Source organism: Chiloscyllium punctatum, chromosome 50 (assembly GCF_047496795.1).
Source record: "Chiloscyllium punctatum isolate Juve2018m chromosome 50, sChiPun1.3, whole genome shotgun sequence".
NCBI classification, from domain to species: domain Eukaryota; kingdom Metazoa; phylum Chordata; class Chondrichthyes; order Orectolobiformes; family Hemiscylliidae; genus Chiloscyllium; species Chiloscyllium punctatum.
The window spans coordinates 51,489,321-51,517,315 of record NC_092788.1 but is presented as its reverse complement, the minus strand read 5'-3'; the positions used below and the strand labels follow the sequence as shown (position 1 = coordinate 51,517,315).

The window sequence follows — 27,995 nt, the reverse complement described above, 5'->3', positions numbered from 1 at the left end:
ATATCCCAGCAAACCCGTTTGGAAATATTGAATCACTTAATGTGTCAGTGTTCTAAAATAGATTACCAATTCATTGTTAGTCCAACAATCACACAGTAATTTAATTTAGGTTTTGTAACAAATATCGTGAGATTCACATTTCAATTTAAATCATTATTTCATAGTGCCAATTTTACTAAGAAAAAATTATCTTTTATTCCAGGTCAACACAACCACAAACCAAGCAATGATCCCTCATCCAACACTGACAGGAAATATCTGATATCTTCTCATTTGAATGTTCACAGAAATCATTGGATTCATATTCAGCCTTACAAATGAAGATACATCTGATTGTTTTCGACTCCAATTCTACATGTTGCGGATTGTAATATGACATTTCTAATCATTTTAAGTTTACAGTGACTAGTTTTAACACTAATTGTTACTTATATCTAATATGTAATCATTGATCAAATCAGTATAGTCGGCTTTAAGTGTGGAATTAAGTCTCAGTGATGTAAGCATATTGCATGGTACAGTTTCCTAATGGTAGCGAATGTTGATTTTTATTTTAATGCTGAAATCCTTATTGATTTGCTGCTGTAGGGAAGCCCTGAGCAGCCTGCCTTGGAATTAAAACACAAAATGGTGGAGGGGAGATAAATAAGACCAACAGTGTGTTTCAGTCTTAAGTTAAAAAAAGAACATTTTGTACAATCCTACTCCAAGTCCATAAGCATGCAATTCCAGACAGTCATATTCCAGATAGTGATAAGAGAATGCAGGCACACAGAAAAATGACCAACCCTGACTTTCATTAATGAAAGAATAATTGTCCCAGTGAATGAATAAACACCAACTGCAGGATAGAGCCCAGCTAACTTCCACAGCGGCTGTCAGGGAAACAGGCAGGGTTTGATTGTCAGAAATAGTTACTATTTTAAAATTGCTCAGAACATTTAAGACTTTTCTAATTACATATTCTTGAGAATTGTAAATAAGGCATAGTGAGAGGCCCAAAGGACTGCAGAAATTAATTTTGTAATGTGAGGAAATAAAATGCACAGAGATCCCAAGGCCTGGAGATTATAGCACCTGTAAAACACCATGAACCAATAGGAAATTCGGGCTATCCATATTGATGTTCATCCAAGATTAGGTGTTCTACAGGATTGGGTGTCTGTATCATGATGGAACGACTGTAACCACATTGCATGTGGACATTGTAATACAGAAGGTGTGTAAAAATACTGCTTTTTACTGTACACATTAGTGTGTCATGGACCTCCCTTCCTAGATTGGCCTCGGGGGGATGATCCCTGCATTAACTGATTGCAGCATGAGTAAACATCTTCCACTTGCCTGAGTTCGGCCTATCTCCTCAGTCTTCATTCCCTGTCAGGGGAAATCACTCCTACAGCTATGGTGACATTTAAATTCAATACAAACACTTATTATCTGTGAAATTATTCCTTGCAGAGCGATATCATTTTCATGTTAATTTTTTAAATTTTTGTTTTCAAGAAAACAATGGAGGAACATCCATTTGTTATTTAGTTCAACTTATACTAAATTTTAAATTATTGACAGGACTACACATGGGGGTGGCGGGGGGAAGAACGATTCTTCAGCTCAAATGTCACATTAAGTGACAATTTCCATTTTTCAAATCATGTGACCTCCAAAATGATATTTATTTTAATTTCATTTTGAGGTAGTTTTATTTTCTTCCAACATTAGTTGTCAATGAACAATAATCACACAATTATTAGTTTTTTTTGCTACAAAATGACTCCCTGTACCAAATGTCATTAACTCGATGTTTAGTGCATAATAATACCCACTTTCCCATCCTCATTATTTTCTTCCTAGTTCTGACATTTATCTAAACATTTATCATGATAAAAGTTACATTAATAAAATAGACATGAACCAACCAAAAAAAAGTTGAACGATGTTCAATTGTTGCTGAGATTTTTTAATTATTAAAGCCACGTTTTATATTTTAATTTTCAGTTTATTTATCTTAATGAATAGACAATCGACATCAGAGCAAAGTGCATTCAAAATATTAAGTCAATTTATCTATCAGGATTTTAGAAACAATTATCAATTACAATAATTACGCAATACTTTAACTTAGGCTTTATAACAAGTACAATGTGCTTTTAATACCTTCCATATTTCTTAGTGTGAGTGCTACAACATTAAAACTTGTTTGATAAGGCCAATACGCCCACAAAAGACCAATAATTGCCATTGCAACATCATTTGTAAGTATCTGACTTTTGCTCATTTGAAAGATCACAGTCTTCTCAGCCATTGAAATTCAGAGAACACCAGTTAATTTACACTGCAATATTTCTCTTCATTTCTGAACATTACTCAGTGGAATAGTAAGAGGAGATACCTCATTATTCTTAAATTCATTAATAAAATATTTCAAATCGATTTGTTGCCAAAACCTAATAATTGTTCAATTCGGTAAGGGGTGTACATGTGGAACTATGTTTTCATATAATAACTAATGCAAGGACATTGCAATGCACAATCACTCAATCATTCTAAATATTGCTTTTCATTTTAAACTTGGAAACACTTTTGAATTGATTTGATTAGAAATCACTTCAATGTTAACATTTATTGTGTTTTTAATCACAATAACAATTGAATATTTTTCACGTGCAAAATCATTGAATTCCCCATGAATTTTTTGAAGCACACAAAAAAGGGTTGGCATCTCTCTTCTTTCATTAAACAACCACAGGAAATGGTGACTTAGAAATCGTGTATTTTAGAAAGAATGAAAGTTGTCTTCAGCTGAATAGGCACATTGATTGACCAATTCATCATTTTGTTCCAATTTACGTGTAGATCAAAAGCATTGTAATTTGCATTTCTGAAAATGTGGAACTTATGAACATATAGAATAATTATATTCATTTTTATTTATAATGCACAGTAATCACACAATTCTGTCAAGTTGTCGTTCCACAAGTGATCATAAAAATCATGTTAAATTAAGACATTTGTTAACTCCCATCATTATTGTAAATTACTACTGAATTTTCAGAAGATTGTACACAGTATCCAACCATTTAATTCCAATCCAATTATCGCAATAAACATCTGATTAGTTTTCAGCCCTGCCCAGCCTGGTTGGGAATGTTATGAAGGAATCTAGTGCAACTCTGGTCGTGTATCTGTTACCAGACCAGAGTTGTCTGGTCGTGTCTCTGTTACCAGACCAATTTCAATTCCCACCTTGCACAGAGCTGTGCCAGAGCAGCTCTGAATGTTGAGAAGAAAATATCTAAGAATCGAATGAATTGCCTTTCAATTCAACATGAGATATGTTTTCATTTGTTGTTCATTCCAATAATCACAGTATCTGCTATATATATTCTTCAGTCCGCTAATAACAGAATGTATCTAATTACACTCAATCAATATTCTTTGCAAAATATTTGATAATGTTGCATTCACAAAGATGAAATATGCAAAGTAAAGATAGAACTTGATGCTTCAAAGGTATAAATATTAGAAAAAAATTAAGTTATTCTTCAGTTAAATAAACAAATGCCACTTCCTACTATATATCAATTTTTAGTTATTGATCTGTTTATGAGTTGTCTGAAATTTGTTTTTAGTTTTCCATTCATCTATTTATATTGAATGTACGATTGAAATGTTCTGAAAATATCCGAGTGCATTCATTTGAAAATTGAATTTGCATATTTCTCTCTAATCCAGTTTATTGCATGATGACTTAACAGTGTTTTGTTCAGCAAACCTCCTGAATTCCGAAAAATTGTCTAATCTTAAATAAGATCTTTCACACCCAGTTATCAGTCTGTTCCTAATTCATGTAAATATCTAAATTTATTGAAATCAATGTTCACACAAAACAGTGCACATAAAGCGACACAAAGATATTCATCATCAGCTGATTACTATTCAGTGGAATAACCTGAGTAAGTATCTTATTGTTCCTAGGACAAATGACAACAATAAACATTTATTTACTATTCTATGCAGTTAATGCAATTGAGGTGCTATATTTCAGCTCAGTCGTTAATGTTGATTTATATTGTTTAAACCAATAATTCTACTTTATCACAGATATTGACTATACTACAATAATGTTGTAAAGCAAATCTTTGTCAATCTAACAATCTTTAAGCTCCTTTTTTGTTGTGTGTGTACAAGAGACAATTCAAATTATAACCATTTTTATTACAAATTGAACAAATACTGCATTTTAAATTTGTGAACTTCCCACATTTTTGCAAAAGGGTTAGCCTTCACTGTATATGTCACATTTAAAAACCTGCTATTTCAAATAATGAGTGCTACAAAATGATTATTGTTTTCATTTCATTGTGAGAAAAGAACTGCTTTGACCATGTTGATTTTTTTGGCATTTCTATTCCAACATTATTCATCATTGTACAAAAATGACAATATTATTAAAATCACATATACGCTACATGTCATTGACTACATTGTTCAGTTTCAAGCTCACTTTCATGACTTACGAATTCTCTTCCTAATTCTGACACAAATCTTTCAACATTGATCATAATATTGATCATTTAATTGATGTAACATATCTCTACAAGGAATCCGTCTAATGGAAATTCACAATTCTTGTATTACGTACATTTTTTACTTAAAAAAAGAAGAATTTTGCTCATTTTTCTTCAATCCATAAAGCTAGGTACAATGTTTTATGCCTCAATTTACTGATCTTAATAAATATCCAATCAACATCACAGCAAAATGCTTTTGAAATATTGATTCATTTTAATTCTTCAAAATACAGCATTCATTATCAAGTCATTGCCATTACAATAATGGCACAATTATTTTTAAATAAGTCTTTTGAACACATACAATGAGATTCACATTTAGATTTAATCCATTATTTCTGAGTACTAATAGTACAGTATGAAAATGCCTTTATTTTTCAGGTCACCTACCCCACAAAGGAACCAATGACTTACCATCCAACGTCATTGCAAGTATCTGATGTTAGCTCATTTGAATGATCACGGTCATCTCAGTCTTAAAATTCAGGAAAATGTAATTACTTTTAACTGAATTAATACCAGTTCATTTCCAGACATTGCTCAATCACTTGCAAAAAGAGATTATTCATTATTCTTTAATGCATTGACAGACTTTGATAATTCAATTGTTGCTGATTTAGAATAAAAATAATAATTATTCAATCTAGTAGGTCGCGCAAATGTGGATTTACGGCACAGTATATGAACCACTGCAAATGTATTGCAGTGCACAATCTCTCAATCATTGTAAATATCAATTTTTATTTTATCTGTTGAAACATAGTTGAATTCAATTGATTATATTTGACTTCAATGCTCACATTTATTGTGTTTGTAATCATAATACAGCTTACGGATGTTTCATGCAACAAAATCAAATGAAAAAGAATTAACATCTCTATTCTTTCATTCAACAATGGCAATAAATTTTCATTTTTTAAATTTTGAACATTTTGGAAAGAAGGGATGTTGTCTTCAGTTGAATTCTTGCAATGACTCAACTAATTCACAGTGTCCGCTACTTATTCTCTTTGGGTTCCTATGAAAAGAAGTTAACTAGTTATTCTGGTTGTAATTTCCTGGAAAATATTTGACAAATGTTGTGGTTTTAAAGGTGACAAGACTAAGTGCTCGTAAGTCATCAGTTATTTTGTTAGAAACAGCTTGATTCAAACATTTCGAACACAGACACACACATACACACACACACACACACACACACATTGTTATTCTGCTGTGTAACAAGAGGGAAAACAAGTCGCTTTCTTCGGCATTAAGTAAATATATGCCACTTCCAATTATTCATTAGTCAGCTAATTACCTACATTTGTCATTAAAAATTGCAATTCGTCGAAACATTGTTATGAACTTTGATCAAATTAAACTTTTAATTAATGTTTATTCATGAATTGGCGGGATTTTGTATTTTTTATTTTCATTACACCTATTCGTATTGAATGCAAGATTGACATTCTTTGACAATGCCGGAGAGTGTTCATTTGAAACTTGTTTTTGACGTATCTTTCACTGATTTTACTTATTGCAAAAGATTGCATGGTACCTCAGTGGTTAGCAATACTGGCTCACAGCGCCAGGGACATTGGTTTGATTCTCTCCTCGGGGGACTGTGGGGACTTTGCACGTTCTCCCCAAGTCTATGTGACTTTGCTGTGGTGTCCTCCCACAATCCAAACATGTGCAGGTTAGGTGAGCTGGCCATGCTAAAATGCACATTGTGTTCAGGGATATGTGTATTAGTCAGCAGTAAATATGAAGAAATATGATTGGAAAAAGTGTTTGGGTGGGTTACTCTTTGGAGGGTCATTTTATTCAAACAAATGGCCTGTTATCGCACTGAGGTAACAGGGATGCTTTCGTGGCATCGCTAGTATTAAGGTGCAGCCCGAGATATAAGCCATGTTGGAACTGAAACGGAGGAATCTCCAGAGAGGCTGCAGAATGACATCGCATCCATTTGAGTTTCTTTAAATCACTGACGAGCAGGAAAATGTAAACGGCGAGGGCGAGTGGGGAAGTGAGGAAGTTGCAGCTGTGGTGAAAGTCCAACGGTCCTTCTGAGAGTGTAATTTCTTTCATTGCTGTTGCTGATTGAATGAGCCACTAACGTGCGAACTGCTCCAAAATATGATTCAGAACCTCTGGTGCCAATTCTCGCAAGTTGAATAACGACAGACACCTTCCAAATGAGGTCTTTCACAGACGACTTTGGGGTACATTTGACAGACAGACAAGTTCAGGAATCCGTGGTGCGCTGTGACACCAGCACATCAGCTTCTTCCCTGTCTTTGAACCGGGCCGCCTGCGCAAGGAATGCGAATGCGGTAATGCTTTTCTTGGACGGATCAGAAGGGGGTAACTACACTCTCAAACAGAATGGCATATGATCAGAACCAGGTTGGAGAAAAACTTTACAATGCTTTGCACTGTTAGTAAATGGAAAATGGAATTGCATTGCATTGCACTACGAGAAGATTTATTCAAGCAAACTCGAAAGCAGGTTTGCACATGGGAAAGCAAGCAAGAAAGCTCCGTTCTTGTCTGTCAAAGGCTGCAGTTGAAGAGCAAAGCAGTTTCTGCCCAGCTTCGGACTGGGGACCTTTCGCGTGTAAGGCGAACGTGATGACCACTACACTACAGAAACAAGCCTCGGTCGCCCCCCGCCCTGCGGCTCAGTGGCATCCAGCACTGAAAGTTGAAGCCATTCTACCTTTCACCTTTCTGTTTCCATGAGCTCGTTGTTTAATGGAACTTGTTTAATTTTGGCTATGTGGTGAGCATGGACGAGATACACCGAAGTATCTGTTTCCACGCGGTGTACCCCAATAACGTTGTGTTGCTTACACCTGCTTTTAAAGAATTACGTGTTTGCGGAGCTTACCGTCGCAGTCTGTGGCAAAATCATTTAGTCTGTTCGACTGCTCACGGGAAAGGTAGTATTGTGAAACACTGCAGAAACGAATGACACCCTTAATTTTGCTCCGACTGACCATACTCCGTGAAAGTTTCCCAGATTCTCAGTTAAGGATTTTTGCAGCTGGAAGTTACCTCAGAAACCCTGTTAATTCGTAATGGATTGAGCGAATCGCAAAACAGAAAGCATTTAACACGGAACACAAACAAAACTGGAAAACCAAATGCATTTTCAGACACAGCGAGCATGAATGCTAAATGTGAGACAGTCCGGGGGCATGAGCCATAAAGTAATCACACAACTAACAACAGGGCAATTCCAAACTACTCTTTCAAACATACTGGAGCCTGAGTGCACCACCACTTCCCAGACAATGCTGCAAAGAGACAAAGAAAGAACATAATAAGAATGGGCCATAAAAAGTGAATTTCACCAATCACAGTCTCGATTAGATTACCTTTCCCTTCCGATGACTCCAGGACGGAAATGAAGGAAGTGGGAGAAATTCAATAACATATGACATCGAAATAGATTGGAACGATTTTCTCATTGGCCAGAAAACCAAATAACGACGAGTCGACTCACCGTAGGACTCTGTTTCGCAACAGCGATGAAATAACAGTCTCCATTCGGTTCCAGTAAAAGCTCAACTTGCCTGGAACTGAAAGCAACAGTAGAGCTGCTTGCGATTTTCCTTGCGGGAGGCGAACACGATCATGACAGCACAGACACTTTGGAAAATTCGGCACTTTCCCACACCGCAGTCAATTCCCCGGGAAGCAAATCCATTTTTCTTCTGTTTTCAACAGAAATGCAGCAGGGATTGAAACAGCATTTTAACAAGCTGTGCTGGCGGAGCTGTTCAGCAGAAACAGCAGCGGTGGGATTCGAACCCACGCCTCTGTCGAGGCGGGAGCCTTAATCCAGCGCCAATGTTTTGCACTGTAAGTAAATGGAATTGCATTACATTTCACAACGAGAGCAGATTTGTTCAAGCAAATTCGAAGGGAAGGTTTGCACATGGGAAAGCAAGTAAGAAAGCTCCGTTCTTGTCCATGTAAAAGGCTGCCGTTGAAGAACAAAGCAGTTTCTGCCCAAATTCGAACTGGGGACTTTTCGCGTGTGAGGCGAACGTGATGACCACTACACTACAGAAACAAGCCTCGGTCGTCCCCTTATTAGCCATGTGATTGCATAAAGGGTCTGTACTGAGTTGTAATGGTCCATTTTCTATGATTCTTACTCCCTGTATTATCCGAGCAGTTCCATATTGGGCCTGTACTGCGGTGTAATGTTCTATGTTCTCTGAGACTAACTTCCTTTTTTAGCCGAGCGGTTCCACGAAGGGCCTGTATTGCGCTGTAACGCTACATGTTCTATGAATCTAACTCCCTGTATCAGCCGAGCAGTTCCATATTGGGCCTGTACTGCACTGCAATCTTGTATGTTGTATTTGTCAAACATCCTTTATTAGCCGAGCAGTTCCACGAAGGGCCTGTACTTCGTGATAATGCTCCATGTTCTTTGAATCTAACTTCCTGTATTAGCTGAGCGGTTCCATATAGGGCATGTACTGCGCTGTAATGTTCTATGTTGTATTCGTCTAATGTCTGGTGTTAGACAAGGGGTAGCATAAAGGCCTGTACTGCACTGCAATGCTCCATATTCTGTGAGTGTAACTTCCTGTATTAGCCGAGCAGTTCCATAAAGGGCATGTGCTGTAATGCTCCATGTTCTATCTTCTGGTTATCCTAGACCAGTATGGGCCGAAGGTGCTGTCTTTATGCTGTCAGACTCGATGACTCTATGATTCTATGACATTTCCTTTCCCAGATAATGACCTGATAAGGCACTGCAAAGTGTCAAAGTGGTGGAGATAGGCCTTTTCATGAGATTTTATGATGTACAACGAGTGATGATTTCATCTGGGAATCTGTTATTACAAGAACCAGTTTTGATCGGCTCTATCCCAGTATCAAGTCCACACAGTGAGAGGATGGTGAGGACTATATTCATGACGGTCCCCACAAGTTGATCTTGGGGCCTGTAGGAATCCTAACAAGTATGCTGACCAGTGAATGTTGGCTTTCAGTTATTGGAGTTTAAAAACAATTTGGCTGATTTCGCAATGAATGTATCAAGGAAAGGGTACTCCATTTCAGTGGTGAATTTTAGCATCAGGTGGCGATCATCGAGCTTTATAAAGAAACTCTTTAATGCAGATTCAAATGTCGCAAACATGTCATCTACATGTTGAAGATATGCAAATGGATAGAGGCTAGGTATCATGCCATCAGAGATGTGTTTTGCATGGTTACCAATAAAGATGTTAGGAAGAGTTTTCCCTCGAGAATATCCCATGGCAACACTATCTATTTGGTCAGACACGTTGTTATTGGAACTGAAGTCAACTGCACAAGGTGCTCAGTTCATGTGTATCATAGACTCCCAACAACGTGGAAACAGGCCCATAGGCTTAAGAAGTCCACACCGATCCTCCAGACAGTAAGCCACCCAGACCCATTCTCCTATTACTCTACATTTATCCCAGACTAATGCACCTAACCTTGAACACTATGGGCAATTTAGCACAGCCAATTCACCTAACCAGCACATCTTTGGATTGTAGGAGGAAACCCATGCAGACCTGGGGAGAGTATCCAAAGAGACACGGGGGACAATATTCACACAGACATTTACCCAAGGCTGGAATTGAACCCAGAACCCTGGTGCTGTGTTAACCAGGAAGCCATGATGCCACCAGAAAGAAAAAAAGAGATGATGTTTGGTGAACACTGAATCAGACACAAGTGGTATGTCTGAATTTCAATGGCTTATTTGAACTGTAATAATAATAAGCTGGCAATGTTGAAAGAGCACGTGGGCATGTTGTCACTCTCAGAACGTAGCTCTCATGTGGTCTTCGTAATCATGAGGGACTCCTTCACTGTGCATGTGGAAAACTCATTTAGATATGATTATAATAGTTTCACAAAGTATTCAGCCAATTCAGGCTGTGCAGATTCAGTAACAGATATGATAGGACAGAAAAGGGACATCGATTTTACATGTCATGGGGAACCCAGACTTGGTGGGTGCAGTGAACCGTGAGAACAATTTCTATCATTGGCATCATTCGGCAGGTTACCACCTTCAAACACGCAAGATCAACAGCTGGGTGCATCTGCGCATGCGTTAGAAGCAACAAATATAATTCCGCAGGACCCTGGTTCATGTAGGCAAACAGAATTTTTACAGACATTGCACTTATTCGATAAGAAATGCATCATGGAGACAACCAACCACTGCTGTATCCCCATGCTGACACCCCGACCAATCAGAGTCCACCTATCGGGTCTGAGAATTAAGATTGACGGCTAACTGTTTTTGCTGCAATGCCATTTTAATGATGAGCTAGCCAATCAGCATCACCTTTCACATTTCAACTCCTTTTGCAATGTTTTCGAAACAATAGAACTGGTTGCCACCTGTACGTGAGCAATATTACTGATATAGTTTGCTTGAAAGACTGGGATTACAGTTTGGGATAAGGTTGATCACTTTTTGTTGCCTTAGAAATTCACCGTAAACAGAGTGGCTAGAAATTTGGTGAGTTCAGTGAATCTCTTTCTAAAAGTTCAAATTTGTTTGACTTTGAGACATAACAGCTTAGCTTTAATAAACATTCATTAGTGCACAAAACCCATCCATTCTGCAGCCGAGCTTTGAAACTGTTCTTTTAAGAAATCACCACAATTACAGGAATACTGTGAAGTTCAGAGACACAGAAAAAAACTACACCAACAAAATTTATGCTGGGAGAAAGTGAGGACTGCAGAGGCTGGAGATCAGTGTCAAAAAGTGTGGTGCTGGAAAAGGAACAGATGGTCTTGAGGAAGAGCTTATGTTGGAGACATCGACTCTTCTCATCAGATGCTGCCTGACTGGCTATGTTTATTTAGCTCCACACTTTTTGAACAAAATTATCAATTATAAATTCCACAATTTACATCCCACAGGACCTCAAGTAGTAATCAATGTCATGTTACAGTGCAGAAGGTGGCGGTTTGACACATCGTTTCTGTTCCAGTTTGTTAAATGTTATCTTTTTTATTAATTTGTGGGATGAGGGTGTTGTTGTCTCAGCCAGCATTTATTGGCCATCCCTAATGGTGCAAAGAGCAGTTCAGATTCCACCACATTGCTGTGGGTCTGGAAAAACATGGAGACCAGACTAGGTAAGGATGGCAATTTCCTTCTCTAAAAGCCATTCCAGAATAAGTTGGGTTCTTCAAACAATCAGCGATGGATTCATGATCATGATTACTCTCATACTTGCAGAATTTTCTGAAATTCAAATTCTATCATCTGCCATGGCAAGATTTGAATCTGGGTTCCCAGCACATTACCTGGGTCTCTGGATTAGCAGTCCAACGATAACATCACTGGGTCATCGCTTGACCTGCAATATTAGATTATACAGAATAGCACTTATTCTCTAAACTGCAGTGAACAGCAGTCCCTGTGTATGCTATACTAAACAGCAATTTCTGAGTATATGAAACAGAAGTCCCTGTGTGTATTACAGAGAGTAGCTGTCCCTGTCTGTATTATAGAGAAGAGCAGATCATGTGCATATTGCCGAGAACATTTGTTCCCATGTATTTTCTAACCCTTTCAAGTTTCATAACATGCTTTGAAGAGAAAGAAAGCCTGATATGCAACACAATAATCCAAAAGTAGCCCAACCAATGTGCTGCACAGCTGCAATATGACCTCTCAACTCCCATATTCAATGCTCTGTCCCATAAAGGAAAACATACTAAACACCTTCTTCACTAACATATCCATCTGTGACTCCCCTTTCAAGGAACTATGAACCGTGTTCCAAGGTCTCATTGGACACTCCCCAGGACCTTACCATTAAGTGTATAAACCCAGTCCTGATTTTCCTTTCTAAAGTGCTGTACCTCTCATTTACCTAAATTAAACTTCATCTGCCACTCCTCAGCTCAGCAGCCCATCTGATCAAGATCCTGTTATACTCTGAGGTAACCTTCATCGCTGTCCACTCCACCTCCAATCTTGGTGTCATCTGCAAATTAATAAATATACCTCTTATGCTCACATTCATATAATTTATATAAATGACAAAAAGCAGTGAACCCAGCACCAATCCCTGTGGCACCCCAATGGTCACAGGGCTTCAGTCTGTAAAACAAACCTCCACCACCACCACCATCTGTCTTCTAATTTCAAGCCAGTTGTGTATCAAAATGGCTAGATTTCCCTGTATTCCATGTGACCTAATTTTGCTAACCAGGCCACCATGAGGGAGCTTGTCAAAGCCTTCATCAATCCTCTTTGGTGATTCTTCAAAATACTCAATCCAGCTTGTGAGACATGATTTCCCATGCACAAAGCCACATTGACTATCCCTAACCAGCCCTTGCTTAACCGGATGTGTGTAAATCCTATCCCTCAGGATCCCTCCAATAACTTGCCCACAACTGATGTCAGGCTCACCGGTCTATAGTTCCTGAGAATAGCAGGGTATAGCATAGAGAACAACAGTCCCTGTGAAAACAGAGAACAGCAGTCACATTGTATAATGCAGAGAACATGAATCCCTGTGTCTAATATAGAGAACATGAGTCCCTATGTATAATACAGAGAATAGCAATCCCTCTGTCTATTATCAGTGCATGTGTAGAATATAGAGAACAGCAGTACCTGTGTATAAGAAAGAGAACAGCAGTTCCTGTGTCATATCTGGAGAACAGCAGTACCTGTGTATAATATGGACAACAGCTGTCCCTGTGTATCATATAGAGAGCAGCAGTCGCTCTGTCCAATGTAGAGGTCAGCAGTTCTTTTCCCTGCGGTGGGGGGGTCCAGAACTAGAGGGCATAGGTTCAGCATGAGAGGGCAGAAAAAAATCAACAGGATGTAAGGGGCAACTTTTTCATGCAGAGGGTGGTGCATGTATAGAATGAGATGCCAGAGGAAGTGGTGGAGGCATTTAAATTAAATTAAACTAAATTACAGCATTTAAAGGGCATCTGGTTGGATATATGAACAGGAAGGATTTAGAAGGATATGGACCAATGCTGGCAAATGGGACGAAATTAGGTTAGGATATCTGGTTGCCATGGACGAGTTGGGCTGAAGGATCTTTTTCTGTGCTGCACATCTCTCTGACTCTGTGCCTTAAATACATCAGATCTTTGCTTCACATTGTTCTTAAAATCTCTCATTTAATACATCAAAGTGACTCTCATCATCATCAAAATCCGAACTGTTGATTACTTCAATAGCTTCATGTTCTCCCTTTTGTTTTCTGAAATGCCGTTTGCCATTAGGTAGAGCTGGTGGGTAACTTTGTAAAACTTCTGTTGTTGGGAATTGGAGTTGGTGGGAAGAGGCAGCATGTACCGGGGATGAAGTGACAACATTAAGAGTGAGTGCTGAACATAACACGCAGAAAGACTCAAACGAATCGGATGGTAGAACAAGCTGATTAGCACGAAGGCAAGTCTGACTTGACTAACCGAAAGCTTTCCGCATTCGGATCATAAAGAATACAACATATAAAAAATAAATCTACTGTTCGCCTTTTTTAGTGGGGAGGTGCACCATTCCCCGAAACACTACAATACTGGGATGATGCGTGAAGTTATCGGAGCAAGCTCCTGACACAACTTCGTCCTGCAAAAATCAGATTAATATTCAGTCCCTAAATCAGGGACTTATCAGATATTAAAACTGACAAGAACAGAACTTTTTTTTTTATATCAAAAATATACTTTATTCATAAATGATTTGATGGTCTGTACATTGGATCATGCCATACATATGTCCATATTTACAAACACAGATTCGACTTTATTCTTGTCCTTTACAATCCTGTGCATTTTTTCAATCTTGTATATATACATATATTTGGCTGAGGCATCAGCAGAGCCCAAAAAAAAACATCTGTATGGGCCCCCTGTTCTTCTTTCGGCAGGCCGATCTTACACGGTGGTCTTTCCCCACCGCGCCTTGGCGGCAGCTGCCCCAAGCTTCAGCGCGTCCCTCAACACGTAGTCTTGGACCTTGGAATGTGCCAGTCTGCAACACTCGGTCGGGGTCAACTCCTTCAGCTGGAAGATCAACAGGTTTCGGACCGCCCAGAGAGCGTCCTTCACCGAGTTGATGATCCTCCAGGCGCAGTTAATGTTCGTCTCGGTGTGAGTCCCGGGGAACAGGCCGTAGAGCACGGAGTCCCGCGTCACGGCGCTGCTCGGGACGAACCTCGACAAGCACCACTGCATTCCTCTCCAGACTTCCTCTGCATAGGCACATTCCAGAAGGAGGTGTGTGACAGTCTCGTCCCCCCCGCAGCCACTTCGAGGGCAGCGTGCGGTGCGGCAGAGAGTCCGGGCGTGCATAAAGGATCTCACAGGCAGAGCCCTTCTCACCACCAGCCAAGCCACGTCTTGGTGCTTGTTGGAAAGTTCTGGCGATGAGGCATTCTGCCAAATGGCTTTGACAGTCTGCTCAGGGAACCGCTCGACAGGATCCGCCCTCTCCTTTTCCCGAAGGGTCTCAAGGACGCTACGTGCTGACCACTTCCTGATGGACTTGTGGTCAAAGGTGTTTTTCCTCATAAATTTCTCCACGAAGGACAGGTGATACGGAACGGTCCAACTACTCGGAGCGTTCCGCGGCAGCGAGGCCAGGCCCATCCTTCGCAACACCGGGGACAGGTAGAACCTCAGTACGTAGTGACACTTGGTGTTTGCGTACCGGGGATCCACGCACAGCTTGATGCAGCCACACACAAAGGTGGCCATCAGGGTGAGGGTGGCATTGGGCGTGTTTTTTCCCCCATTGCACCGGTCTTTGTACATTGAGTCTCTTCGGACCCGGTCCATCTTTGATCTCCAAATGAATTGGAAGATGGCCCGGGTGACTGCGGCGGCACAGGTCCTGGGGATAGGCCAGACCTGTGCCACATATAGCAATACTGAGAGGACCTCACACCTGATGACCAGGTTTTTTCCCGCGATGGAGAGCGACCGTTGCCCCCATCTGCCTAGTTTCTGTCTCATCTTTCTGATCCGCTCCTCCCAGGTCTTGGCGCACGCCCCAGCCCCCCCGAACCAAATACCCAGCACCTTCAGGTGGTCAGTCCTGACGGTGAAGGGGATAGAGGATTGGTCGGCCCAGTTCCCGAAGAGCATGGCCTCGCTCTTGCCTCGGTTTACCTTGGCCCCCGAGGCCCGTTCGAACTGGTCGCAGATGCACACGAGTCTGTGCACGGACAGCGGATCCGAGCAGAAAACAGCGACGTCATCCATGTACAGGGAGGCCTTAACCTGCAGGCCCCCGCTGCCAGGAATAGTCACCCCTCTCAGGCTCGCATCCTTCCTGATGGATTCGGCAAATGGCTCTATGCAACACACAAACAAGGCGGGTGAGAGGGGGCATCCCTGCCTGACTCCAGATCTTACAGGGAAGCTATCTGATTCCCACCCATTGATTGAGACTGCACTGACAATGTTGGTGTAGAGCAGTCTGATCCAATTTCCGATTCCCTCCCCAAAGCCCATTTTGGAGAGGACATCCCTCATATATGTATGCGATATCCTGTCAAAGGCTTTCTCCTGGTCCAGGCTGATGAGGCAGGTGTCCACCCCCCTGTCCTGCACGTAGGCGATCGTATCCCTGAGGAGTGCGAGACTCTCAGAGATCTTCCTGCCCGGTACAGCACAGGTTTGGTCCGGGTGGATCACCGATCCCAGAGCAGACCTGACCCGGTTGGCGATGACCTTTGACAGGATTTTGTAGTCTGCATTTAACAGTGAGATCGGTCTCCAATTTCTAATTTCCTCCCTCTCCCCCTTCCGCTTGTAGACGAGGGTGATGATGCCTTTCCTCATGGATTCACTCATGGTACCTGCCCGGAGCATACTGACATACACCTCCAGCAGGTCCTGGCCGATCAAGTCCCAAAGAGCGGAATAAACCTCGACCGGTAAGCCGTCGCTTCCGGGAGTTTTATTCTTTTCGAAGGACTCGAGGGCCTTGGTCAGTTCATCCAGAGATAGCGGCTGGTCCAGCCTCTCTCGTGTTCCGTCATCTAGGACCTCCGTGATAGAGGACAGGAACGACTGGGAGGCCGCGCTGTCGGTCGGCTTCGAGTCATACAGGCTGGCGTAGAAGGATTTGCTGATCCTCATGACGTCAGCCTGAGATGACGTTACCGAGCCATCTTCTTTCTTCAGGCTGCTGAGCACGGAGCTCTCTTTGTGCACCTTCTGGAAGAAGAAACGTGAGCACGTCTCGTCCTGCTCCACCGAGCGGACCCTGGACCGGAAGATTATCCTGGAGGCCTCCGAGGCAAAGACTGACAAGAACAGAACTACACATGATCTTAGCCAAAAGGCTGAGAAGCGATACTTGTCGTCTCCCTGACTACCTTAGGACCCAGCCGCTTCCTACATTTACCATCAGCCTGACTGTGAACAAAGACCTATAGCTCACGGCTGACAGTTTCATTGCTGCCTAGTCATTTCCAGATCTTCTTACCAGAGTAAACGATCCGTTTGTCCAGGTGAATTCATTTAATCTTTTCTATGAAACTGTTTGATAGTGAATGTAGATGACCAGCAATGTACCAATCAGCTACGCTGGGGCCGAGTGTACGTCACTAACAAGCCGGTAGTGTGTCTCTGACAGAGTATCAATGAGATTGCAGCAACCCACTGGAACAGAGCTGGACACAGGGAATGGTGCAGCACAGGGGGATGTACTGCAGCCTCTCATTGTCTGCGTCAGCTGTCACTCTGTATGGGCTCCTTCCCTAGTCCCACTCCCCATGCTTTTCCCGATGATTGAATCCGGCTCCAGTGGCCCCTCAGGCAGTGCACAGCCAATAGTAACTACTGAATGAAGATGGTAGGGATTTACCTCCTTACCTTGATGAAATGTGACATTCGTTCAAAAATAATTAACCTCAACTCCCCGCCATCATGTATCTATGCCATGATTTGGAGATGCTGGTGTTGGACTGGGGTGTACAAAGTTAAAAATCACACAACACCAGGTTATAGTCCAACAGGTTTAATTCTGTTGGACTATAACCTGGTGTTGTGTGATTTTTAACTTGATATATGCAATTGCCTGGAGTTTGTGCTGTTCCATTCTCTGGTATAAACAAACTGAGCTGTTAATGGTAACAATTCCTGCCTCTCCACAAGGCAAATCAAGGCAAACAATTGAAACGGGTTCTAATTCTGATCGAGTACTATCACTGCCTGGAAATATTAGGCGACTGTTCTGAACGGAAATCCTTAGACTAATCCATCCATCTTGTATTATGTCAACTCTGATCTCCAAACCATTAAACTCTGCCAACCCCGTCAATTGAAATTAACAGAACCATGGTGGACCTGAAGTTCGATCGAGTGAATCAGCAACAAGTGATTTGGCTTTGACTCCAAATACTCGAATTGCAATTTGCTACATTAGAATTGCAAATCAAGATTCACAGAGTCGTGGAGTTGTACAGCACGGAAATAGACACTTTGTTTAAGTGGCTGGCATCCATCAGATAACTTGGATAAACCTAGTCCCAGTTATCAGCATCTGAATCCAGATGCTTTTCAAGTGTTGTAATTGTACCCGCCTTACAAACATCTACTCCATCCACCACCGATGCTGAGTTGAATCAAGGTGCACTGCAAACGTTTCCCAAAAATCCTTCGACAACACCTTCCAAACCGACAATTATTTCCACTTCGAAGGACACCTCCAATTTTGGTGTAATTTGCAAACTTACTAAATATACCTCCTATCGCTATATTGAGACACTCAGAAACACATACATATATACAGACAGACACCCATACACACACACAAAGACACACATATCCCAAACAAACATGCACAAGCAGGCAGTCACACACACATATTCACAGATATTGCCAAGGACAGCAAAAGTGAAGACTTTAATAGAATTCATTTTTTCCTAAAACTAAATGACAAATTGGTAAATGTTCAGGAATGTGTGAGCTTACTGGAAATTTGTGCATAATTTTCGCTGGATATCTTGCCTTTAACAAATTTGTAAACTAAACAAGCAAAAAGTGGTCTGCTTAGCAGATTGTGAGACTCTTTTGAAAGGATGAAGGCTGTACTGTATTCCCGTTGAAATAAAAACCAGCAATGTGTTAAAAAATACATCCAAAGAACTGTGATTGCTGGAAATCAGAAACAAATTCAGAAATTGACTGAGTAACTCAGCAAGTCTGGCAGCATTTGTGGAGAGAAAACAGAGTTAATATTTTGGGTCCAATGACTCTTCTTCAGTACTGCGTTTTTCCAGCAATTGCAGATTTTGGTTCCACCATTCCATTTACCTTCTCTATTACTCACTGAACTCCAATGTCAGCTTTTTCTGATTCACAGATGTGGAATTCCAAATCCCTCTGTTCTGTAGCTATCTGCAGTATTTCTCCATTTAAATAATATTAAACTCTTCCATTTTTCCTGACTTTCTCCTCCTTATATTCCACATGCCAAGTTTTCACCCACACATTTAACCTATCTAGAATGTTCTGCAGACACTGACATTCTCCCCACTTGCCTTCCTACTGATTTACAAACTTGGTGACAGTACATTCACTTCCCTCACCCAAGTCATTATTAATATGTTGTCCCAGGACTGTGGCACTCCACTAGAAACTGGTTGCCATCTATACCAGCTGCTCAGCCATGCATTCATCTGCTCTATCCTCCTATTCCTGTCCTCACTAGCTTGTAACACCGTGAGTAATCCAGATATTATTACTCTCGAAGACCTCCTTTTTAAATTCCTGTCTAACACTCTATTTTCTCCCTTCAGAAAATCATCCTTTTTCCTTCCTATTGTTCCAATGTGTACAATGACCTCCTGCTGATCCCTCTCCCCTGAGAGAATATTCTGCACCGTCTCGGAGACATCCTTGATCCTGCACCAGGGAGGCAACACATAATTATGATTTTTTGTTGCTGGCCACAGAAACGTCCGTCTGTGCCTCGGACTAGAGAGTGTCTGAACACAATCAATCTCTTTTTAGATTAGATTACTTACAGTGTGGAAACTGACCCAACAAGTCCACACCGCCCCGCCGAAGAGCAAACCCACCCATACCCCTACATCTACCCCTTACCTAATAATAAGGCAATTTAGCATGGCCAATTCACCTGAACTGCACATCTTTGCAGTGTGGGAGGAAACCGGAACACCCGGAGGAAACCCACGCAGACACGGGGAGAATGTGCAAACTCCACACAGAGAGTTGCCTGTGGCAGGAATTGAACCCAGGTCTCTGGCGCTGTGAGGCAGCAGTGCTAACCACTGTGCCACCGTGCCACCCATAAACCTGACATACCCCATAAACCTGCCACTCTTGAAACCTGACATACCCCATCTCAATACCAGAAACTTGGCTGTTTGTGCTCAATTAGAACTGTTGAATGAAAGAGTTTTCTCTGCAAGAACGACATGAAGATGTTCAAGGTCCTCTAAATACCATTGAGCAGAATACTCTTCATTACGGGTCTTATTGTCTTAAACCGATGATTTTTATGACCTTGGTGTTTTGGTGACTGATGTGTTTTCAAACCATGTGCAATGCATAAGGATTTCTTTCAATTTCTTATAAGAAAAAAAACTGCTTTCCATGTTGATTTCTAATTATTTTTTACTCTCGAGTTATTTGTCGATGTGCAATAATCACAAAATTATGGAAGATCCCTGTATCTTATGTTCACTGCAATGTGCACTTTCACTATCTACTTATTTATTTCATACGTCTGACATGAATGTCTAAACATTGGCCATGAACAAAAAGTTGTAAATTAAAGCTACATCTCAATAAGCAAACCAATGGATGGAAACATGTAATTCTTGTAATCCTGCATTTTTGAACCAAAAGCAATTCTGCTGAATAATCACTGAATGGCTCATTTTTGTGAATCATAAAGCTAGCTACCATATTATATTTTTCAGTTTACTGAACTAAATGAATACCCAATCATCATCACAACAAAGTGCTTTTAAAATATTGAATCTTTTTTTTAGATTACAACGTAATTTTCCAGTCACTGCCATGACAGTAATTTGCACAGTTATTGGAGTTAGTCTTTCTAACAAATATAGTGCGATTCGCATTTTAATTCCATCAATTGTTTCTTCGAACGAACACTCCAACTTAAAAATCAATTTACTGTTTAGGTGAACGATCCCATAATGGAACCAATGACTTCCCATTCGATGCCTCATTGTAAATATATGATAATTGCTCATTTGAATGATCGTGGTAATCTCAGCCTGAAGCGTTCAGAGAACTGTAATTACTTTTCATTAGAATGACTCCAGGTCGTTTCTCCACATTGCTCAGTGAAATAATTAACTGAAATTTCTCAGTATTCTTAAATGAAATGATATTATTTTGGCAATTCAATTGTTGCTATTATCTAATCATTGTTCAATATAGTTCAAAGTATTACTACGAAATTATGGCTCGTAAATTAAATAAAGTAAAGATTTTGCAGTGGGCATTGTGAATATCAATTTTTATTTTGACCGTGGAAACAGTTGAATTGATTTAATTATGTTTAACTTCAATGTTAACATTTACTGTATCTATAAACACAATACAAGTTAATCACTTTTCATGGAACAAAATCATTTAAAATTCTCATTTATTTTCCTAATCATTTATGTTGCAAATGCATATTAATTTTCTTTTCATTCTGTGATAAAAAGCATTGAACATATAGAACTATTTGATTGATTAAGTTTCGTTCATCAGTGTACACTGATCAAATGATTCGGTTTTTTCTTATCATGAATAATCACGAGATTCATATTTAATTAAAGTCATTATTGCTTTGTTACATCATTACTGTAAATTACTAATTCGGTTTGTCAGTTCATTACACACAGGACATACGCAATTAATTCCCATTCAAATAATTACAAGAAACATCTGATTAATTTTCATTTGAGTTGCCGCCGTAAATATATGACTATACACTTGCCCTTCCCGGATGGTAACATTATGACGGGTTTTTGTGGAGCTCTGACAGTTTCTCTATGACAACATCAGGAGGAATGATTTCAATTTCCACCTTCAGCGGAGATGTGTCAGAGCAGTTCGGAAATTATAAAAAGGAAAATATTAACAGTCGAAATTCCTCTTCAGCAAAATAACCAAATGCAACTTCATTTTATTCATTGGTCAGCTGATCACCTACATTTGTAACTAAACATTGCAATTCATCTAAATACTGGTATGTGCATTGATCAAATTAAAGTTCTAATTATTAGTCATTCATGAATTGTCAGGAATTTGTTTTTATTTTCCATTCACCTTTTCATATTGAATGTAAGATTGATATGCTGTGAAACTATTAGCGTGTTTTCATTTGAACACTAATTTCTCTGTCTCTCTCTCTCTCACTCACGTATCTCACTTCATGCATGATGGCTTCAAAGTACCTTGCTAAACTTAAAGATTTTGTTGACTTTAAGTAGTATCTTTAGCACTCACCTATCAATTTAATCCAAAATCATAGAATCATAGAGTCATAGAATCCCTACAGTGTTGAAACAGGCCATTTGGCCCAACAGTCCACACTGACCATCCAAAGATTAACCCACCCAGACACTCCTTTGCTCGATTACTCGACATTTCCCCTGACTAATACACCTAACCTAGGTAAAAACAATGACTGCAGACACTGGAAACCAGAGTTTAGATTAGAGTGGTGCTGGAAAAGCACAGCAGTTCAGGCAGCATGCGAGGAACATTAAAATCGATGTTTTGGACAAAAGCCCTTCATCAGGAATACAGGCTGCATTCTTAATTAAGGGCTTTTTCCCAAAACGTCGATTTTACTGTTCCTCTGATACTGCATGCATTGCTGTGCTTTTCCAGCACCACTCTAACAAAATCTAATACACCTAACCTAAACATCCGTGAACATTATGGGCAATTTAGCATGGCCAAGTCACCTCAGCTGCACATTTGTATACTATCACAATGTTATTGAAATCAATGCTCACACAAAGCACGATACATAAAGCCACACAATGGTCTTCATGACCATCTAATTACTGTTCAGGAAATCATCTGAGTAATTGTCTTATTGTTCCTGAGATTAATCACCACAGTAAGCGTCTGGTCATCATTCCCTCCAATAAATACAATGGGTGTCTCTGAAATTTCTGTTCAGTAATTATTCATGATACTTGTTGCTCAAAGCAGTGTCTGTTCTTATTTACGAGTGGCCAATGATTCTAACAGCCATTGATCTTGATCATATTGTTACTGAGCGCAATAACCACAGTAAACATCTGGTTATCATTTTGCGAACAAATACAAGAGCTATCAACTTACTTTACAATTCAGTAATTACACATGATACTTGTTGCTGAAAGTGGTATTTATTCTTTATGACAATTGGCCGACGACACTGACAGCAAGACATGTTGATAGTCCTGATTTGTTCATATTTTCAAAAAAGTTTTCAGGCCATGTATTTCAAAAAGAAGTAATTTGACTTCGTCCAAATTTAAATGTAAACGTTTTCAGATATTTTCCATTCAAAGTGTTTATTTGCTTATTCAGATCGAACTTGAATCTTGCCTCTGTAAATTGAATTTATTGTATTTTCCATTCGTGGAAGTACTCATTACTTGGTACTCATTTTCATCTTAAATCTGATGGAAATTTGAAATACTGATTTCAGTGAAAATTGTATGAATTATACATGAGTGGTCTCTAAAAGAAAATCACAGAAGGCTAGATAGAATTCTTGAACAGCCTGTATATTTGAATAAAAGAAAACATTCCTTCTAAAAAACAAAGTTAAAAATTACTCAACACCAGGTCCAACAGGTTTATTTGGAAGCACTAGCTTCCGCCTGATGATGGAGCAGCGCTCTGAGAGCTAGTTCAGCAAAATAATCCTGTTGGACGATAGCCGTGGTGGTGTTTGATTTTTAACTTTGTACAGCCCAGTCCAACACTGTCGCCTTCAAATCACTCCAAATCAAAACAGTCCTAAGTCTGTGGTTTAACAGCTTAACATTCCTGCAACTAGATTATAATTCTCAGTTTATCAATCTTAATAAATATTTAATCAATGTCATTTTTAATTCCCGGAAAACATCCAATCGTTTTGTTTGTGAAAACACAAATTTTAATTGAAAATTCATTGTTATCACAATATGTGAATTATATTTTAACTCTCCAGTGATGTGAAGTGACCCTTGGACTGAAATTGGACGTTCTAAATTCACCGACAGGCAGCGAAATCGGGACAAATACAAAATTAGTTAAACTAAGTCAAACAGCAGCTGGAATCAATCAGCTCCAGGATGAATCAGATTTTCTTACACCTTGACTTCCAGCCAGTGCCTGAGCATTATACACCTCGCTTGCAAATGTCAACAATGAAGGGTTTTCACACCAACACATTGGATTCTTTAAATCCAGCTCATAACCATATGTGGACGTTTGTCACAAAATTATTAATCATTTTACAAATCATGGAAAATATCTCAAAGCTCTTGAAATAAAAGTAATCACTGCACATAAAGCCACACGATGGTATTCAAGGCCACCTAACTACTGTTCAGTGCAATACCTTTTGTCAGTATTGTATTGTTCTCAAGATGAATAGCCACAGCAAACATCACGCTTTCACAACATCTCAAATATATACAAGATACCTTCTTATAATTTACACACTACATCTTCGCCACCCCAATAATCACACTTCATTGTTTACGATGAAGGATGCTGAAAGTAGCATGTTTTGAGGTAAAGGAATTCCTAAATATAGGCGAGTTTTCTGATAGGGTTCCTCAGTCATCATGATAAAAATGTAATTGCGGCTCAGCACATTGTAACAAATCCCCATTAAACTTTTTCATGTATTTAGTCAGAGACAATGTTTAAAAATTTCCTCTGTAAATGCTGCTGTTTTTTGCTATAATTCCCGTGTTCCTTGTCTAATTATTTTCTTTGTAATGCTTACACAAATGTGTGAATATTGATGACAAGAAAATTTGCATGGATTATATATTGTATTTCTACAGAAGAAAAGCTGAGTCAGCAAGTACAGATTGCAGGAGTATCTGAGAATGTTGAATGATTAATAATGACTGCATATCGAATGTATTTTCCAAAACATCATGCCAGCATTCTAATGCTCAGTTCACTGATACTAATTATTATGTAATCCATATCACAGCAAACCCGCTTGGAAATATTGAATCACCTTAATGTGTCAGTGTTCTAAAATAGATTACCAATTCATTATTAGTTCAACAATCACACAGTAATTCAGTTTAGGTATTGTAACAAATATCGTGAGATTCATATTTCAATTTAAGTCACTATTTTGTAGTGCCAATTTTACAAAGAAAAATGGATCTTTTATTCCAGGTCAACACAACCACAAACCAAGCAATGATTCATCATCCAACACTGACAGGAAATATCTGATATCTTCTAATGTGAATGCTCACAGAAATCATTGGATTAATATTCGGTCTTACAAATGAAGATACGCCTGATTGTTTTAGACTCCAATAATTAATGTTCAATTCTACATGTAACATATAGCAATATGACATTTCTAATCATTTTTTTGTTTGCAGTGACCAGTTTTAACACTAATTGTTACTTATATCTAATATTTAATCATTGATCAAATCCGGTATAATCGGCTTTAAGTCTGGAAATAAGTCTCAGTGACCTAAGCATATAGCATGGTACTGTTTCCTAATGGTAGCGAATGTTGATTTTTATTTTAATGCTGAAATCCTTGTTGATTTGCTGCTGTAGGGATGCCCTGAGCAGCCTGCCTTGGAATTAAAACACAAATAGTGGAGAGTAGATTAACAAGACTAACAGTCTTTTACAGTCTTAATGAAAAAAAAGAACATTTTGCACAATCCTACTCCAATTCCATAAGTATGCCATTCCAGACAGTCATATTCCAGATAGTGATAAGAGAATGCCAGCATACAGAAAAATGACCAACTCTGACTTCATTAATGAAAGAATGATTGCCCCAGTGAATGAATAAACACCAGTTGTAGGATAGAGCCCAGCTAACTTCCACAGCTGCTATCAGGGAAGCAGACAGAGTTTGATTGTCAGAAATAGTTACTATTTTAAAGTTGCTCAGAACATTTAAGAAGTTTCTAATTACATACTCTTGAGAATAGTGAATAAGGCAGAGTGATAAGCCCATAGGACTGCAGCAATTAATTTTATAATCTGCGGAAATAAAATGCACAGAGAGATCCCAAGGCAGGCGATTATAGCACCTGTAAACACCATGAAACAAGAGGAAGCTGGGGCTATCCATAGCGATGTCCATCTAAGATTAGGTTTTCTACAGGATCGGGTGTCAGTATAAGGAGGGAAGGACTGTAACCACGTTGCATGTGGCCATTGTAATACAGAAAGTGTGTAAAAATACTGTTTTTTACTGTAAACGTTACAGTGTGTCATGGACCTCCCTGCCGAACTTGGCCTCGGGGGATGATCCCTTCATTAACTGATTTCAGCATGTGTAAACATTTTCCACTTGCCTGAGTACTGCCGATCTCCTGAGTCTTCATTCCCTGTCAGGGGAAGTCACTCCTACAGCTATGGTGACATTTAAATTCAATACAAACACTTATTATCTGTGAAATTATTACTTGCAGAGCGATATCATTTTCATGTTAAAATTGTTTTACTTTTTTCGTGTGCAAAAAAACAATGTAGGTACATCTATTTGTTATTTACTTCAACTAATACTAAATTTTAAATTATTGAAAAGACTACACTGGGTGTGTGGGGGGAGGGGGCGGGGGAAAGAACGATTTTTCAGCTCAAATGTCACATTAAGTTAAAGTAAAGACATTTTTCAAATCATGTGACCACCAAAATGATATTTATTTTAATTTCATTTTGAGATAGTTTCATTTTCTTCCAACATTAGTTGTCAGTGAACAATAATCACACAATTATTAGTCATTTGCGACAAAATGACTTCCTGTACCAAATATCATTAACCCGATGTTTTGTTCATAATAATGCTCACTTTCCCGGCCTAATAATTTTCTTCCTAGTTCTGACATTTGTCTAAACATTTATCATGATAAAGGTTACATTAATAAAATAGACATGAACCGACCAAAAATAATTGAACTGTGTTCAATCGTTGCTGAGTTTTTTTAAATTATTAAAGTCACGTTTTATATTTTAATTTTCAGTTTATTAATCTTAATGAATATACAATCGTCATCAGTGCAAAGTGTATTCAAAATATTAAGTCAATTTATCTATCAGGATTTTAGAAACAATGATCAAATACAATAATTACGCAATACTTTAACTTAGGCTTGATAACAAGAACAATTCGCTTTTAATACCTTTCATATTTCTTAGTGTGAGTGCTACAATATTAAAACCTGTTCGATCAGGCCAATATACCCACAAAAGACCAATAATTGCCATTGCAACATCATTTGTAAATATCTGACTTTTGCTTATTTGAAAGATCACAGTCTTTTCAGCAATTGGAATTGAGAGAACACCAGTTAATTTACACTGCAATATTTCTCTTCGTTTCTGAACATTACTCAGTGGAATAGGAAGAGGAGATACCTCATCATTCTTAAATTCATTAATAAAAGTTTTCAAATCGATTTGTTGCCAATACCTAATAATTGTTCAATTCGGTAAGGGGTGTAATTGTGAAACTATGTTTCCATATAATAACTAATGCAAGGACATTGCAATGTACAATCTCTCAATCACTCTGAATATTGCTTTTCATTTTAAACTTGGAAACACTTTTGAATTGATTTGATTGGAAATCACTGCAATGTTAATATTTATTGTGTTTTTATTCACAATAACAATTGAATATTTTTCATGTGCAAAATCATTCAAATCCCCATCAATTTTTTGATGCATACAACAAAGGGTTGGCATCTATCTTATTTCATTAAACAATCACAGGAAATGGTGACTTGTTAGAAATCATACATTTTCAGAAAGAATGAAAGTTGTCTTCAGCTGAATAGGCACATTGATTGCCCAATTCATCATTTTGTTCCAATTTACGTGTAGATCAAAAACATTTTAATTTGCATTTCAGAAAATGAGAAACTTCTGACCATATAGAATAATTAAATTGATTTTTTGTATATAATGCACACTAATCACATAATCCTGTCAAGCTATCGTTCCACAAGTGATCATAAAATCATGTTTAATTAAGACATTTGTTAACTCCCATCATTATTGTAAATTACTACTGAATTTTCAGTAGATTACACACAGTATCCAACCATTTAATTCCAATCCAATTATCACAATAAACATCTGATTACTTTTCAGCCCTGCCCAGCCTGTTTGGGAATGTTATGAAGGAATCTTGTGCAACTCTGGTCGTGTCTC

General features: G+C 39.0%; 1 long non-coding RNA gene and 1 pseudogene across 13 annotated transcripts in view; one reads left to right on the top strand and one right to left on the bottom strand.

Moving 5' to 3' along the window:
* Positions 1-5,502, top strand: part of LOC140470147 (uncharacterized) — a 56,183-nt gene extending 50,681 nt beyond the window's left edge. For all 13 annotated transcript variants that reach the window (XR_011956432.1, XR_011956427.1, XR_011956433.1 and 10 more), the window contains one exon: positions 203-5,502. This is a non-coding gene — a long non-coding RNA (uncharacterized lncRNA). The remainder of the gene's footprint in view (positions 1-202) is intronic.
* Positions 5,503-14,110: 8,608 nt separating this feature from the next.
* On the bottom strand, positions 14,111-14,289 carry LOC140470169 (U2 spliceosomal RNA; annotated as a pseudogene).
* Positions 14,290-27,995: the final 13,706 nt, after the last annotated feature.